The sequence below is a fragment of the Eschrichtius robustus genome, chromosome 19, assembly GCF_028021215.1.
Source record: "Eschrichtius robustus isolate mEscRob2 chromosome 19, mEscRob2.pri, whole genome shotgun sequence".
NCBI lineage: Eukaryota > Metazoa > Chordata > Mammalia > Artiodactyla > Eschrichtiidae > Eschrichtius > Eschrichtius robustus.
Genome location: NC_090842.1, coordinates 57,165,979 through 57,182,485, shown reverse-complemented (window position 1 = coordinate 57,182,485; position 16,507 = coordinate 57,165,979). Strand labels below are relative to the sequence as shown.

Sequence of the window (16,507 nt, the reverse complement as noted above, 5' to 3'; positions counted from 1 at the left end):
TCAGCTGTCAGGGGTTGACTGAGAGGTGAGCAGGCTGCTGGGGCAGCAGCTCGGGGGGTGCTCAGAGTACAGCCGTGTTCAAAGCCGAGGGCCTGGCGATACCAGCTGGAAAAGGGTAGAGAGAGAGGAGGGGACCCAGAAGGGAGTTGGGGCCCTTTTCCCATGTAGAGAACAGGATCTGATAAGGAGATGACCAAGGAGTGGGCAAGGGGTTTGGAGGAGAACTAACTGCAGGTAAAGCTGAGATTAGACCTCATCCATTTTTTTTTTCACTGTTGTAAAATATACATAACACAGAATTTACCGTTTGAACCGTTTTTAAGCGTACTGTTCAGTGGCATTAAGTACATTCATATTGTTGTATAACCATCACCATCATCCATCTCCAGACCTGTTTTTGTCTTCGTAAGTGATCATCCACTTATTTTTAGGTTTTTAGTAACGTCATTTGGGAAGGCTACTGTGTGTCAGGCGGCGTCCCAAGCACTGGGCCTGCGGTGTGAGGGGCCGGACTTCAGTATGAGGGGCAGTGGTAGAGTGGTAGAGGGAGGACCCATAGACCCCTCTCCTGGGGAGGGCCCAGGCCAGACCCTCGTGGACCTTCTGGACCTCAGAAGGACGGCAGAGGATGGCAATGTCAAGATTCCAGAGACCGTCCTTTTGTGTCAGGGCCACAAGGAGGCGCTCACACATATACACAGGTTTCTTGCTGATCTTCAACTCCTTTTTTTACCCCCCCCTCCCCCCAGTAATTTCCCTGAGTTCCACTTCATGGATAATTTTAGCAACTGCCAGGGTTAACTGGAAGAGTTCCAGTTACTAAATTTAAGAGCACGGGGTAATTTCTTGATGTGTAATAGGAACTGAAGTGATATAAAAGCATGTATAGCTCACTTCTCATGAAAAGCTGATGAGGTTAGTCGAGTCACTCTTGCCTCCTTCGAGAGGCGCAGAGGGGAACGAACTGCTGAAGGCCTCACCAGCTGGGAAGCGGCAGCGCTGGGCTTGCCACCAGGGAGGTGACCAGGAGCCTTGCCCTTTAGCCCCTGCCCTGTGCTGCCTCAACCGCAGATTTGAGACGAGGCCCTTTTGGAGAGGGGAGGGTGGGGTCATAGGAGAGTGGTTTTGGATTTGCTATAGTTGTCTGTGCGTACATGTTACCCCGCCCCCACCAACTTACCCTAGGGAGCATTTGCAGCTCTGGGAGGCCTCGGGCCTTGAGGGTCATGCCCATCCTGCCACCGGCTGCCAGACAGGGTGGAGCCGGACACCTCCTCGGCCTCCTAGCCGCTCCAGAGTGCCAGTGTCCCACTCATTTGATTTGGCGATTCCCCCAAACCAGCCCCAACAGCTGTGGCCCACAGGGGTGCGTTATTTTTTCTCTGGTTCTGTGAAACGTATTTGAGCATAAATAATACATACACAGGGTGCAAAATGCCAAGATACGAAGGGCTTCACGGTGAAAAGTCTCTTCCCAAGTCTCCTAGCTCCCCAGTCCACTCCTCAGAGGCCACTAGTGTTACCAATGTCTTGGATAAGCCTTCCAGAGAGGTGTGTGTGTGCGTGCGTGTGCACACACACACACATACATTCACGCATACATACAAGAGGAACACACAGGGCACACAGACGAGCACACACGCACGTTAACGGCCTAGCTTACTTACCCAGTCCTTTTTGGAAGGGAATTCAGGTTGTTTCCAGTTCCTTGTTATTACAAGTAGTGCTGCAATGGAGAAAGGTGGGGTCAATTCAGGGGTGAATTTGAAGAACTCCAATCATATCACTTTAGTGCAAACACTGTTGTTGGGTCACTCGCAGATCTGAATGAGGTTCTCCCCCAAGAGTTTTGGCACTCTTCAGATGATTTACTTATATCACCCCATTCCAAAAAGGAATTAAGAGCAGTTGGACTCTTCTAATTGGAGACCGCTGGAGGAAGCGGATCAGGGGACGCTAAGAGCTAATATGGACCACCACCTAGGAAGTACAAAATACGTGCTTTGCTAAGTTGATAGGGCTTAAGAGGTGCTTTGTGCACTGGGGCCTGCCCTCTTATGCTGCTTTTGGGAACCATGCAACCACCACTGTGTAGAAGAGCCTGGGCTAGCCTGCTGGATAATGAGAGACATGTGGTGCGGCCAAAAAAAAAAGTAATCTTAATATGGAACCCCAATATATAAAACATGCTTAAAACAGAAAAGCAGTAATTTATTAGCATACATTTAAATGTTCATTTTGCATTAATTCATGCAAACAACACAAAATTCAAAGGTACAAAAGGATATATACAGTAAGACTGTTTTGTGCCCTACTGGGCAAAAGACTAGCAAAAAAAAAGTCTCAAGTGTTGGGGAAGGTTTGGAGTAATAGGAGTGTATATAATGCTGTTGGAATGTAAGTTGGTATCAACCATTTTGGAAAATAGTTTGATAGGTTGTAGTGTAATTGAAGATGACATATTCTCCAACCCAGTAACTACCCTTCTGGAGAAGCTTACACGTGCACACAGGACGTGTATCAGAATGTTCATAAGATCACTGTTGTAATGCCATAAAAAACTTGGAAACAACCCAAATATCCATCTGCTGGAGAATGGGCAGATTGTGACATAGATGTTCTAATTATCTAATGCATAATGAATCACCTCAATACTTAGTGGCTCAGGTCAATAATCAGTATCTCTTATGGCTCTGGGTGCTGACTTGCTCAATTAGACTGTTATAACTTGGGCGCTCTCACGCGCTTGCTGTAAGATCTTGGCTGGGGCTGGCGTCCTCTTGAAAGCTTCCCCAGTCGTCTGGTGGTTAACCAATACTGGCGCTTAGATAAAACCTGAGTGTGGGCTATCAGCCAGAATGCCTACATGTGGCCTCTCCACGTGGCCTGGGCTTCCTTACAACATGGCAGCTGGGTTCAAAGAGCAAGCTTCTCAAGGGAGTCAGGGAAAACTGTACTGCCTTTTCTAACCTAGCATTGGAAGTCACTCACATTGCTTCACTTCTGCCATAGTCACTAGCCCACCTAGATTCAAGAGGGACCATGGGCCCTACCTCTCAGTGACAGGAATGTCAGTGTCTCATTGTAAGAAGAGCATATGGGATGAGAGATCACGTTGTGGCCATCTTGGAAAACTATATAGGGTTGGCCAAAAAGTTCGTTCGGGTTTTTGTACGAGGGCAAGGAAAACCCCGAACGAACTTTTTGGCCAACCCAGTACATCAATACTGGATGTATTACATTATGTATTGGATGTGGAATATTACACTTCAATGAAAATGAACTAAAGTTGTACATATCAATATGAATAAAGCAAAACATTGGGTGATAAAAGCAGATGACAGAAGAATATGTGTAGTTTAAAAATATGCAAAATAGGGAGTTCCCTGGTGGCCTACTGGTTAGGATTTTGGACTTTCACTGCCGTGGCCCAGGTTCAGTCCCTGGTCGGGGAACTGAGATCCTGCAAGCCGCATGACCAGCAACAACAAAAAAAGCAAAATAATGCATACTGGTTATAGATACTTAGAGTGTAATGAAATTATAAAATGCATGGGAATGATAAACTCCAAATGTAGGACAGTGGATCACTTCAGGGGTGGGATGGGATGTGACTGGAGAGGTGCACATGGGGTCCAACTGTATGGTAGTGGTTTTTAAAGTAGGGTGATGGGCACACAGGTGTTCATTGTGTTCAAAGTTTTAATACTTTCTTGGTTTAATACTTTCTATTACCAATTAAAAGAAAAACAATTCTCTCTCCTACTCTAGATGCCTCAGTCGTCCAGTTCCCCTCTCCAGGAGCAATCAGTGTTACTGGGGTTTTATGTGTCCTTCCAGAAACATTTCATTTATAAACATAACTATATTTTCTCACTCAGATGGTAGAATATATGATAGTTTTACACTTTGCTTTTTTTACTTAATATATATCCTGGAGATCATTTCATATCAATTCACCCATTTAAAATGCACACTTCAAAAAAAAAGAAAAATGCACACTTAGTGGCTTTTGGTTATTCACAGAGTCGTGTCCATCACCACAAGTTTAGAATATTTTCATTATCCTCAAAAGAAACACCCACACTCCTTAAGCATCAATCCCCAAGTCCTCCCATACTCTACCCCACCCCCCGCTCCAAGCCCTTGGCAACCACTAGTTTACTTTCTGTCTGTACAGATTTGCCTCTTCTGGACATTTCATATAAATGGAATCATACAATATGTGGCCTTTTGTGTCTGGTTTCTTCCACTTCCACAGGGTTCATCCATGTTGTAGCATGTGGCAGTACTTCATTTCCTTTTGTTGATGAGTAATATTGCATTGTGTGGACATTGGGTTGTTTCTACTTTTTGGGTATTATGAATACTGCTTTGAACATTCATGTACAAATTTTGTGTAGACGTATGTTTTCAATTCTCTTGGGTATATACCTAGGAATAGAATTGTTGGATCATAAGTTAATTCTATTTTTAATCATTTCAGGAACTGCTGGACTGTTTTTCAGAGTGGCTATACCATTTTACTTTCCCACCAGTAGTGTATGAGGGTTCCAATTTCTCCATATCCTTGCCAACACTTAATTATCTGTCTTCTTGATTATTGCCATCTTAGTGGGTTTGGAATTATATCTTATTATTGTGGTTTTGATTTGCACTTCCCTGATGGCTAATAATTGTAAACATCTTTTTAAAACATTAATTAATTAATTAATTTTTGGCTGCGTTGAGTCTTTGTTGCTGGGCATGGGCTTTCTCTAGTTGCAGTGAGCGGGGGCTACTCTTTGTTGTGGTGCGCAGGCTTCTCATTGCAGTGGCTTCTCTTGTTGCGGAGCATGGGCTCTAGGCACGCCGGCTTCAGTAGTTGTGGCACGGAGACTCAGTAGTTGTGGCTCGCGGGCTCTAGAGCGCAGGCTCAGTAATTGTGGCGCACGGGCTTAGTTGCTCCGCGGCATGTGGGATCTTCCCGGACCAGGGCTCGCACCCGTGTCCCCTGCACTGGCAGGTGGATTCTTATCCACTGCACCACCAGGGAGGTCCTTAAACATCTTTTAATGTCCTTATTGGAAAGAGCTTCCTTTTAAACTAACTGCATAGTATTCCCTTGTGTGGATGTACCTTTGAACCAGTCCCTTATTGTGGGCATTTAGGTGGTTTCTAAGTCTTTTTCTATCACAAACAGCGCCTCTTGTGTATTCCATCGTTTGCTTATGTGTGAACATATCCATAGGGTAAATATCTAGGAGCTAAACTGCAGGGGCAAAGGGAATGCTCCTGTTTTATAAGTTTGAACGTATGCCATTTGTGTATTTAAAAGTAAATATTGAGAATAATCAGATTTGTTTGAGGAACATTCTAATTTTTCCTCCAGTGTTGACGGCTAGCAGGTTCACATCAGAATAAGCAGCCATTTTATTTCCCTATTTTATTTTGGCTAAACCTTGCATAATTCAAGACTGACTTTTACATAGACTTGAATGTCAGGTTGAGGCAGGGGTTCAGAGCACATAAACCTACATTCATTGTTCCAAAGTTTTCCCCTAGAGCTGCCTTTTCTGCTCCCTCATATTTAATGCAGTGCTTGTTCCTAAATAACCAACATAGCATATCCTGGTGATCATTTGGCCTTCTTGATGGTCTATTATGGTTAAGAGCTTGAGCTGTTATGATTAAGAGCAGCTGTGTGATCTTGGGCAAGTTACTCAACCTCTCTGTGCCTTAGTTACCTCCTCACTAAGATGGGAGTAATAGTAGCATCCACCTCACAGGATGATTATGAGGATTAAATGAGTCAATTCATGTGAAGGGCTTAAACAGTGCCTGGCACAGTGTGGTCATCTAATCTGTCTGAAATTGATGATTTTCAGGGAAGATTTTCCATACCAGCATTAGCATCACCACTTAAAGGACCCTTTAGTGACATTCTCACTGGCTACAAAAAAGAGCTTTTGGGGTAACTCTTTATTTTAATATAATTATAAACTTACAGCAAAGTAGCAAGAATAGTACAAGAGATTCCTGTGTACTCTTCAGCCAGATTTGCCAACTGTTTGCTCCATTTGTCTTATCATTCTCTCTTCTCCCCTCCCCGTCTCCATAAGCGCGTCTCACACACACACACATACACACACACACGTTGTGTTTTTGAACCATTTGAGAGTTCAGTTGAACATGATGTCCCTTTACCTCGCAATACTTCAGTGTGTATTTCCTAAGAACAAGAACATTTTTTTTCATAAGCACAGTACAACCATCAAAACCAAGAAATTTAATGAGGATACAATACTCTTATCTAAACCCCAGTTCATATTCCAATTTCATCAATTGTCCCAATAAAATTCATTATTGCCGTTTTTATCCCCGGCTCAGAATCCAATTCCAATCATGTGTTGCGTTTAGGTGTTATGTCAGAGTTTCCTTTTAAACAGTGAATGTTTCCATAACAACACAAAGGTCCAACTTTCTCCAGGAAGGCTTGATGCCTGCAAGTCAGCTGGGTTCCAGCCGGGACGGTCAGCTCACGTGGCGCCATCTTGTGGTAACAGCACAAATAGAGTTTATAAATCGTCTCCTGGGGCAGCTGTGAAGTGATTTGAGCTAAAAATAAATTAGGTGATATTCATATCATCTCATTTTTTCTTAATAATGTGGGAAACTATGTTTTAAATATTTTTCGGTCTTTCCTGGTGGCGCAGTGGATAAGAATCCGCCTGCCAATGCAGGGGACACGGGTTCAAGCCCTGGTCCGGGAAGATCCCACATGCCCCGGAGCGCCTAAGCCCGTGCGCCACAACTACTGAGCCTGCGCTCTAGAGCCCGTGAGCCACAACTACTGACCCCACGTGCCACAACTACTGAAGCCCGCGCGCCTAGAGCCCGTGCTCCGCACAAGAGAAGCCACCGCAATGAGAAGCCTGCGCACCACAACGAAGAGTAGCCCCCGCTCGCCGCAACTAGAGAAAGCCTGTGCGCAGCAATGAAGACCCAACACAGCCAAAAATAAATAAAATTAATCTTAAAAAAAAAAATTTCTCAATTCAAATAATCCACATACCTTAACTTAGCATAAAATGAGATTTTGCTGTATCTCAAATCCGGACCCAAGCAGGTGAATTCCAGTGCTGTGGGTAAAGACGTGGGCTTGGCCTGAGACATCTTTGGGAATGGATCTGGGCGCCACATTCTGGCTATGTGATATTTTGCAGGAGACTTCCCCTCTCTGGGCCTATATTTACTTCTGCAAAATAGGCCTTACAGAGACTTCTACCTGCATGAACATATTCGGGTCATGGATATAGTGACCAGCACTGTGCCTGATATGTGGGAATTCTTCAATAAAGGTTAAGAGATTATTATTATTTGTTCAACTTTTTGTGAGTAGACAAGTTCAGACCCGAAGTAAAATTCACCCCAGTACAGAGCTTTAACTTTCCTAATCAAAACCACATTCAGTCAACAAATATTTATTGATCCCCAAGTCCCAACTGTGTGTTAGGCATTGTTCTAGACGCTGGGAATACAGCCCAAGACAAGTCTTTGCCCTCATGGGCAAATTTATGTTCTGGTTTTGGGGGAAGACAGTTACAAAATTAAAAAAATTCTTTAGTGTTAAGCGCTAGGTAGAGAATTCAACTATGCTGAAAAGAAGTGACAGTATGGCTCTTTTGGATTTGGGGTGACCAGGGAAAGCCTCTCTATAGAGATGAGATTTGAACTGAGTTCTGAAAGACAAGGAGTCAGTCATGCAAAGATCAGGATCAGGGGGATGACCAGTCCAGGCAAAAGGAACAGCAAGTGCAAAGGCACTGAGGTAGGAACAAGCTTGTCTTTTTGGTGGGGCAGAGAAGAGTTTAGTGTGTCTAGGATATGGTGGTCAAGGGTGAGAGTAGCTTGAGATGAAGTTAGTAAGATAGGGGCAGCTCACATAGGTCCCTGAAGACCATGGTGAAGCCTTTAGCCTTTTTTTTTTATAAATTTATTTATTTTATTTTATTTATTTTTGGCTGTGTTGGTTGCTGTGCGCGGGCTTTCTCTAGTTGTGGCGAGTGGGGGCTACCCTTCGTTGCGGTGCGTGGGCTTCTCATTGCAGTGGCTTCTCTTGTTGCAGAACACGGGCTCTAGGTGCGCGGGCTTCGGTAGCTGTGGCACATGGGCTCAGTAGTTGTGGCTTGCGGGCTCTAGAGCACAGGCTCAGTAGTTGTGGCACATGGGCTTAGTTGCTCCACGGCATGTGGGATCTTCCCGGACCAGGTATCGAACCCATGTCCGCTGCATTGGCAGGCAGATTCTTAACCACTGCACCATCAGGGAAGTCCCAGGCCTTTAGCTTTTATTTCATGCAGGATGAGAAGCCATCTACATGTTCAGAGCAGATCGATAAGGTGTTCAGTCTCAAGAGTAGAAAAAGTTTTATCCCAAGGTTTGCACTGAAGCACATTTAGCCTCACCTTACACGTTTTGGAAATCTGCGATGTGTTAAAAAGTTGAATGTGCATGGTGCATGGTATCTTCTATTAGAATTTTTGAACGATAAAACATATTATAAAAAGGAAATTGGAACCAACGTTTACAGAATCCCTTATCTGTACTACTGCCAAACACTTAAAATGACTCTAAAAGGATCTTTCCAACACAGTAGCATCTAGGGTGGGGCTTAGTAACTTCTGGCTGCGGCATCAAAGATATTATTTCAACATTTCTGTATAGTGTGGGAAACTCTTTTAAATAAAAACTTTTTTTTTTTTTTTTAACAGTTCCAGTCTTCTTCGGGAATCTGATCAATGCTATGGACTTTCTCCCTTGAAAATGCTCTGCTTAGGATGAAGAAAGGGGGAAATCTGAGTATTCCTGCTTGTATCTCCTGATCACCCATGTAGCAGGGAGGGTCCCCCCCCAGAGCCACTGCCAGGGATAGACCCCCCCAGACTTTGTCGGGTGGAGTGGAAGTCTCCCCATCTGGGGCTACCAGGAGGTTCTTTATGGCTGGCCCAGGCAGCTTGCCCCATCACCATTGGAGCCCAATCTTTGAGAAGGGTTGAAATGAACTCTAGGGGCTTATTCCCACTCCCTGGGGACAGAAGGGGACTTTGAGGAGATGCCCTCTCCATCCCTCAGGGCAGGATTCTTCATCATCTTTTTTGAATCAAGTGGCCTTTGAGCAGACTAAAGATGAGAAGCTTTGGGCCCTTCTCCCCAGAAAAGTGCCTGTGCAGCCCATATTTATAGTCATAGGCGGGAAGTTCACAGAATAGATTAGAGGGTAGAGAACAATTTGGGGTTTTAGGAAATTTTCTCCTCAATCACCCTTGATGTGGAAATTGAGAGACTGAGACCCCCAAACAATAATTAAGTGGTTTGCCAAAGCAACACAAGGGACAGAAGTAGGGCTATTACTTTCCATTTTCCGGCATGGTATGAGTTCAAAGCACAGGCTCTTCTATCAGATTACCTGGGTTCAAATCCCGCCTCCACCCCTAACTTGTCCTGGGACCCTGAGCAAGCCCGTTAACATACTGTCCCACTTAACCTCCAAGATTGTGTTGACAGCAACAGGATAGCATTGGTGAGATTGTGTCAGGAACAGAACCTGGCCTGTAATAATTGCTAAATGAATTCTATTGCTACTGTTTTGCAATGAGGAAAGGCAGGCTCAGAGAAATGATGTTATTTTGACAAGGACACAAGAGAGGCATGATTAGAACTAGGGCCCATCTATTTCCAAAGCCAGTAAGTGTTGTTCGCTCCCAGACTAGTGTTTTTCAAACTGCAAGGCACGACCCATTAATGGGTCAGAAAATCAGATCAGCGGGGTCTCAAACAGCACTGAAAAAAAAAGTTAAATATCAGAGTGCATCATACATAGGGTAAATAGCATTTGGTTGCACTTTTGTTTTTTCTTGGCTGCACCTCACAGCTTGTGGGATCTTAGTTCCCCAACCAGGGACTGAACCCAGGCCCTCAGCAGTGAGAGCATAGAGTCCTAACCACTGGACTGCCAGGGAGTTCCCTTTGGTGACACTTTTGTTTCACAGGATTGTAAGTATACATCTGTGTGTTCTTGGTCTTTTTTTTTTTTTTTTTTTTGATTGCGCCATGGCTTGTGGGATCTTAGTTCCCCAACCAGGGATTGAACCCGGTCCCTCGGCAGTGAAAGTGCCCAGTCCTAATCGCTGGGCCACCAGGGAATTCCTACTAGGTCTTAAAATAGTTTGAAAGCCATTACCCTTTACTACTACTGCCCCTACAAGTTCAGACACAAGCACACGGAAGCTTTCAGTGAGATCTCTGTGTCTTGTAATCCATCCTGTTTCCCAGGAGGGGCAGGGATTCGAGCTAGCCCAGGAAGACTTAGAGGTAGGGGAATGGGCTATGAGCTGTACATCCTGGAGTGGAGTAAATCGAGTAGGCCAGAGTAACCTTGAGTCTAGATTAGAGCAGAAGAGCTACTTTTTGAAACAAATATTCCTCGAGAGCCCACTCTGTGCCAGGACCTTTGCTGGTTAGTGTTAGGTACACAGCGATGACTAAGATAGTCCTGGACTCTTCCGTCTTGGGGCTCACTGTGCAGTGGAGGAGACAGATCTGTTACCAGGCAGTGAGAGGCTAAAATGGTCAGGGTTGTAGCGGGGGAGGCTCTGGTCAGAGTGTTAAGGGGGAAGACCAGGAATTAGGAACACAGAGCAAAGAGTTCCCAGCTGGAGACCCACCAGCAGAGGGCTAGTTCCAGCAGTAGGTTTACCTCTGGGGAAACTACCACCCCTGAGTAGGACTTTGCCTGAGACACTCTCGCAGACTTAGGTGGACCCAGGGTTCTTCAACTCCCAGCCAGGCCTTCTGTGTGGCATTACTGGAACCCAAATTCATAAAGTAGGAAGCCCCACCCAGCCCATGAGAGAACAGGGACCGGGATCCGGATGTCTCACAGCTGTCTACTACACTAGCTAATACACGGGCCAGGATCTGTGCAAAGCTCTTTTTCCCCCCCCCCCCAGGGCTATTTTAAGGCCTTTGTAGGCCCAAGTTACCCCGTAAAAAAGTTATATCCCACATTTAATTGCATATATATATCATGAGCAGATAGGATTAATATTTTGGAGTTATAGCATGTCTAATTGACTTACACCGTTCTGTTTACATAAAATAGCCCAACAGCCCAGGAGCGCAGCTATGATTGTTTCCATTTTGCAGATGTAGCTACTGAGGCACAGAAAATGGTAAAGCCTTCTGCCCACAGTCACCAGTAAGGAAATGCAAAGCTGGGTTTGTGTGGCTTCATAGCCTGTGCTCAACCATGAGAGGAAATACTGAAAAGGAAACCCTTCCTAACGCCTGCTCCAAGGCTCTTTTAGAGCCTCCAAACCTGAACTAAAGGCGAGAGCGGAGTAAAACCAGATCAAAGCGCATGTAAATAAGGACCAGGGGCTGCCGGGAAATATCATCGCGGCTAGCCTCCGGGGAAAGCGGGAGTCAGAGTCTTACTGAGCCTGCGCAATCTTCTTTTTTTTTTTTCCCGTCCGGCGCCTGCGCGAGGCACATCCCTTGCCCACACCGGCTCAAGCTTGCCTAATGTACGCAGGCGCCCTTCTCTGAGTCGGCCACCGCCCCTTCCTTGCGCTTGCGCTCTAGCGCTCTTCGAGTCCCTCTCTCCCTCTCTCGCGTCAGTTCCTGTTTGTGGCGGGAGAAGGCGGTATTTCCGTCCAGAGGGTGGGAGGGGGCGGTAAGCGGGGGCTGGGGGGAGGGGGCGGGGGGGCCGCGCCGCGCAAGCCGTTGGGCCTGGCTACGCTAAGGCGTTGCTGCTGGTGCTGCCGCCGCCGCCGCCGCCGCCAGAAAACACAAGGAGCGGAATCAAGCGTAGCGTGGCGATGGGCAGGAGTAGAACCCCGCCAGAGAGGCTGGGCGGTCGCCGGTGACAGGTGAGTGCGCCAGCGCGTGTCCCCAAGCGCCCCCCCCCCCCGCGATGGTCGCGTCCGGACCCCCAGCAAAGCCGCGCTGGGCCGTACCACCGGTGCCCACTGGGCGGGGACCGTAGTCCTTGAGCCCCCCCTTCCGGGATTGAGTTGGGGAGGCTGCGCGGGGGCGGTTGGACTAGCCCCGAGGGGGCGGGGGCGGCGGGCTGAACCACTGAAGCTGCAGGGGGCGCATATCAAAGTGTGGGGACCGAGCCACTGAAGGGCTGGAGGCGCAGACCCCTGCGTGCTGGGCTGGGGTTGAGCCGGTGGGCTGGGAGGGGGGAGCCCGCCTGGTGTGCGAGGGCTAAGCCTTTGAGGGGGCGCGTCTTAGCAAGTGTAGGGGGCTGTGGAAATAGTTCCTAGAGTGTGCTTAGAGAGGTAGGGGCTTCTGGGGAGGGAGCTGTACCTAGTGTGGCCCGGGTAGCGCCCTTTGGGTTGTACCACTGAGGTCCTGGGGGGAGCCATCCTTAGAACGTAGAGCCGCGATGTGATGTTTATAATTTTGAGGGACCGCGCTGGGCGGGGGGACGGGCCCGAGTGGGTGTTCAGGGGAGTACTTTGGGAGCGCTGTAATGCCGAGCGATGAGGAGGGGGTTCTGCCTCCTGTGTTTGGTGGGTGGAGCTTGGGGGTTTACGCTGAGCTGGAGGGAGAATCACCCTTTATTGAACTTCTTATTGACTTTGGGGGGAACTGGATGGTCAGTGGGACTGCTGTCTACCCTAGAACCTTTTCATGTTATTAAACCTTATTTTAAGGTGTGTTGGGACACCTCTGTGGCAGATTCTTCCCATGGTTTTGGCTGGGGCGTGGGGGGGAGACGTCTTAGAAGCCGCTTGTTTTCTGAGCTTTCGGCTCCATATTAGGGAGGGGAGGGGGTATGGAGCTTGGATTTGAGGATCTGTGTCCCTGGACCTGCTTAAGACTTGGGAGGAAGGAGTGCTTTGAGGGACACTTCTCCCCGAGGGGAGGGTGGCTGGGACATTTTTATCCTTGGAATTCTGAGCACCCCTTTCCTCTCATTTGGAAGGCACTGGGGCTCAGCAAGAGGCCTGGGTGTAATTAGGTCTTCCATGGTCTGCCCTTGAACCTTGTTTACTCTTCCTCTGTCAGAGAAGCATCAGAAGCTCTGGCCTGAGAGTGGTTGGTGGTGGGTGCCAAGGGGCCAGGCACCACCCCAGGCCCCTCCATCCTGGCCATGAGGCCAGACACACGTTTGTGTCTCCTTGGTCCAGACGCCCATCATGTTTACGCTCCCCACCAGGCGATAACAGTTGGCTTCACCGTTAGGCGGCAATGAGGCTGAGTGCTGTTTTCCCAGCTGTTCCTCTCTGCATAGGCCAAGGGGACTTGGTGGCGGTGCCCCTGCCCCACACTGACCCAGGAAGGAAGGCTGCTCCGAAGGACTTGGGGCGGCCAAATCCCCCACGAATCTGGTTTCTCACTGTGGTTGCTGGGTGGGAGCTTGGCTCCTCAGGCCAGCCTGTGACCTTGGCTTGCTCCGTAACCTTTGTCCTGGGTCTGGAGTTCCCAGAGGGCTGGCCATAATCCCTGATTGACCCAGCTAATGTGGGCTGGTGATGTGGTCAGAGGGGGCAGACAGTCCCCTGGTCCACATCATCAGCTTCCAAGCTAACTGGCTTCCATGGGTTGTGGTTGCTGGAGAGAACAGTCCCTGAGTCTCTGTGAGGCCACGGTGGCTCTGTAGAATTTCTCTGCACCAGGGGTTCTTTCTCTGATCTGCCAGCTTTTAGAGGGTTTGCCTGATGGGATTAACAGCAGTAGTAAAAACAATAATCTTGAGACCAATGGCTGATATTTATTGAGTGCATTCTGTGTGCCATACACTGTTCAGAATGCTTCATGTGGATTAACTTGCAGAATGCCCCCAGCCTAGAGCTTTGTGTACTGTTGTCATGATCTCCATTTTAGAAGGGGAAACTGAGGCACAGAGTGGCAGATCATTTCCAGAGCTAGTGAATTTTATTGAACATTCACCCTATGTCAGGCATGTGACAGGCCTTTTACACACATGACCTCATTTATTTTTATTTATTTTATTTATTTATTTATTTATTTATTTATTTTTGGTTGCATTGGGTCTTCGTTGCTACGCACGGGCTTTCTCTAGTTGCGGCAAGCGGGGGCTACTCTTTGTTGTGGCACGTGGGCTTCTCATTGCGGTGGTTTCTCTTGTTGAGGAGCATGGGCTCTAGGTGTGCGGGCTTCGGTAGTTGTGGCACGCAGGCTCAATGGTTGTGGCTCGCGGGCTCTAGAATGCAGGCTCAGTAGTTGTGGCGCACGGGATTAGTTGCTCCGAGGCATGTGGGATCTTCCCAGACCAGGGCTTGAACCCATGTCCCCTGCATTGGCAGGCAGATTCTTAACCACTGCGCCACCAGGGAAGTACCCCATGACCTCATTTAAATCTCAAAACACACCCATGGGGTAGGTATGGTTATGCCTGTTTTATAGACTCCTATGAGTTAGGTAGCAGTGTGATACCCATTTTACAGATGAGGAAACCAAAACACTTGCTATGAAGTGAAATGATTCGCCCGACATCTCAAAGTTGGAAGTGGTAGAGCTGGGATGTGAACCCCTGGCCTGGTTTGGCCTCAGGCAAACTGCTTGTCAACAGGTAACTGGAACAGTGGTTTAGTTGAATCCAGGGGTGGATATGGTGTTTCTGTCCATTTTTCAGAGTCAGAAATTGGGGCTCAGAGGAGGAATTGCTTCGTTCTAGGTCTGTCAGACGCTTGGGGGCCAGACTGGGGTTTGAATGAATTCTTTGTTCATGGTCCCAAAGCTGGAGAGGGTCTCTGTCACCTCAAAGCTCCTGCCCTAGACCCTGCCAGCTGCACCCTTGGGCATTTCCTTCCCCTCACCCTTGGAACCTAGGGCTGCCATGAGCACCTCTGCCGGCAGCCAGTCTGGCAGTTTCTGGGCTTGCTGATAAAACTTGTTCCCTCCTCAGAGTTGAGCCAGGGCATCTTTTAACCTGGGGCAGAATGTCTGCTGGGAGCCGGGAGGAAACAGCAGGAGAGACATGTAGGGGGTGACACAGCTACCAGGGGACCCATGTTTGAGGTCCCTGCACAAGGATGGTGTAGTGGGCATGTGTGCAAGTTCTGGTGCTTTCACGTTCTAGTTGTGTGACCTGGGGCCACAGTGTTCACCTATGTGCAATGGGCTCAGAATGACATCCCCCTCAGGCTTTCATGAGGATTAAATGAAGGAATCCAAGAGAAGCTCCTAGAACGGTGCCTGGCACTGAATAAATGCTCCGGTGGCAGTCTGAGGGCATCGATCCTAACCCACCACCCCCACCCTCAGTCCTCTCAGGCATCATCCTGGAATCCAGCCCCCCAGCCTGGCCCAGCCAGGATCCAGGAGTCTGCTGTCCTGGTTTCTAAACTCTGTAAAGAGCTGTACTGAAGTGCTTCAGTGCTTCAAATCCAGCCCTACCATTTGCTGCCTGTGTGACTCTGAGCAGGTTCTCAATTCTTCTGAGCTCATTTCATCATTTGTGTCATGGGATGATGATAATTCCCTCCTGATAGGTTGTTCTGAAGGTTAAACGGGTTAATTTCTGGAGAGCACTTATAACTGTGCAGGTGTAACAGTAAGCCTGCAGTAAACGTTTCCTGTTATCACTATTTAAGAAGCGCGCTTGGCACAGGGTGAGCCCTCAGGATATCTTAACAATTGTAATTCTTATTACTTCCGCTAGGATTTTGAAGGCCCTTCCCAGGTTACAGAGCCTTGTCAGGTAACACCAGGAGGAAGGCAGGACTGAAATTAGCATCTCCATTTTCCAGGTGAGGAAACAGGAGGTTCTGGAGGCTTGAGGGGTGGGGCAAATGCAGCCCCCAGGTCCCCGCCCTCTCCTACACAGTTGCTGCCCGGAGCCCCTCCTCCGAGGTCGAAATTCTAGCTCCTTTCCAGATGTCATACTCTGCTAAACCCTTTTCCTACTTGTGCTTTTATTGACTCTCCACCATAGCTCCCAGGAGTGGTGGTAGGGGCCTTGACCTGGGTGAGAACAGTCCTTTTGAAGGCCGAGAGGCAGAAGGGTGGTCTCCACCAGGGAGGGTAGCAGCAGTGCTTGTGGGAGTCGGGGCCAGACCTCTCACGGCCTCGTGGGCCTGGCAGGAAGTGTGGCTTTGATCCCGAAGGCATTGCAGAGCTGAGGAAAGGTTTTCATTCATCCGTCACCATTTATTGAACACCTGTTCTGTGCCTGGCATTGCTTCAGGTGCTGGGGATACAGCGGGGCACTTAACAAAGGCCCTACCCCCATGGAGCTGAGGGAGACAAACCCTAAACCTGCTGAATAAACAAGGGGCAGGTTAAAGGGAGGTGCTTGGCAATTAAAATCAGGTGCGATGGGCTGTCAGCAAGGCCTCTGAGCTGATCTCAGATTGACAAGATGTCCTGAGAAGGAACAGCCTTGGGGTGTGGGGGGAACCACAGTGAAAAAATTGCAGGGAGGACTGAGCTCAGTGAGGTGCAGGGACAGGCTGCACAGAGGCCTGTGTGGCCCTGCAGGGTGAGGCGA

At 48.1% G+C, this 16,507-nt stretch overlaps 1 protein-coding gene across 5 annotated transcripts in view; it reads left to right on the top strand.

Moving 5' to 3' along the window:
• The first annotated feature begins 11,822 nt into the window (after positions 1 to 11,822).
• Positions 11,823 to 16,507, top strand: part of AKT2 (AKT serine/threonine kinase 2) — a 51,408-nt gene continuing 46,723 nt past the window's right edge. For 2 of the 5 annotated variants that reach the window (XM_068529356.1, XM_068529351.1), the window contains exon 1: positions 11,823 to 11,912. The gene's annotated coding sequence lies outside the window, so the exon portion shown is untranslated. Of the gene's footprint in view, positions 11,913 to 14,462; positions 14,588 to 15,679; positions 15,768 to 16,507 lie in introns of all 5 variants that reach the window. The other 3 variants (XM_068529353.1, XM_068529352.1, XM_068529354.1) reach the window with 3 other exon arrangements.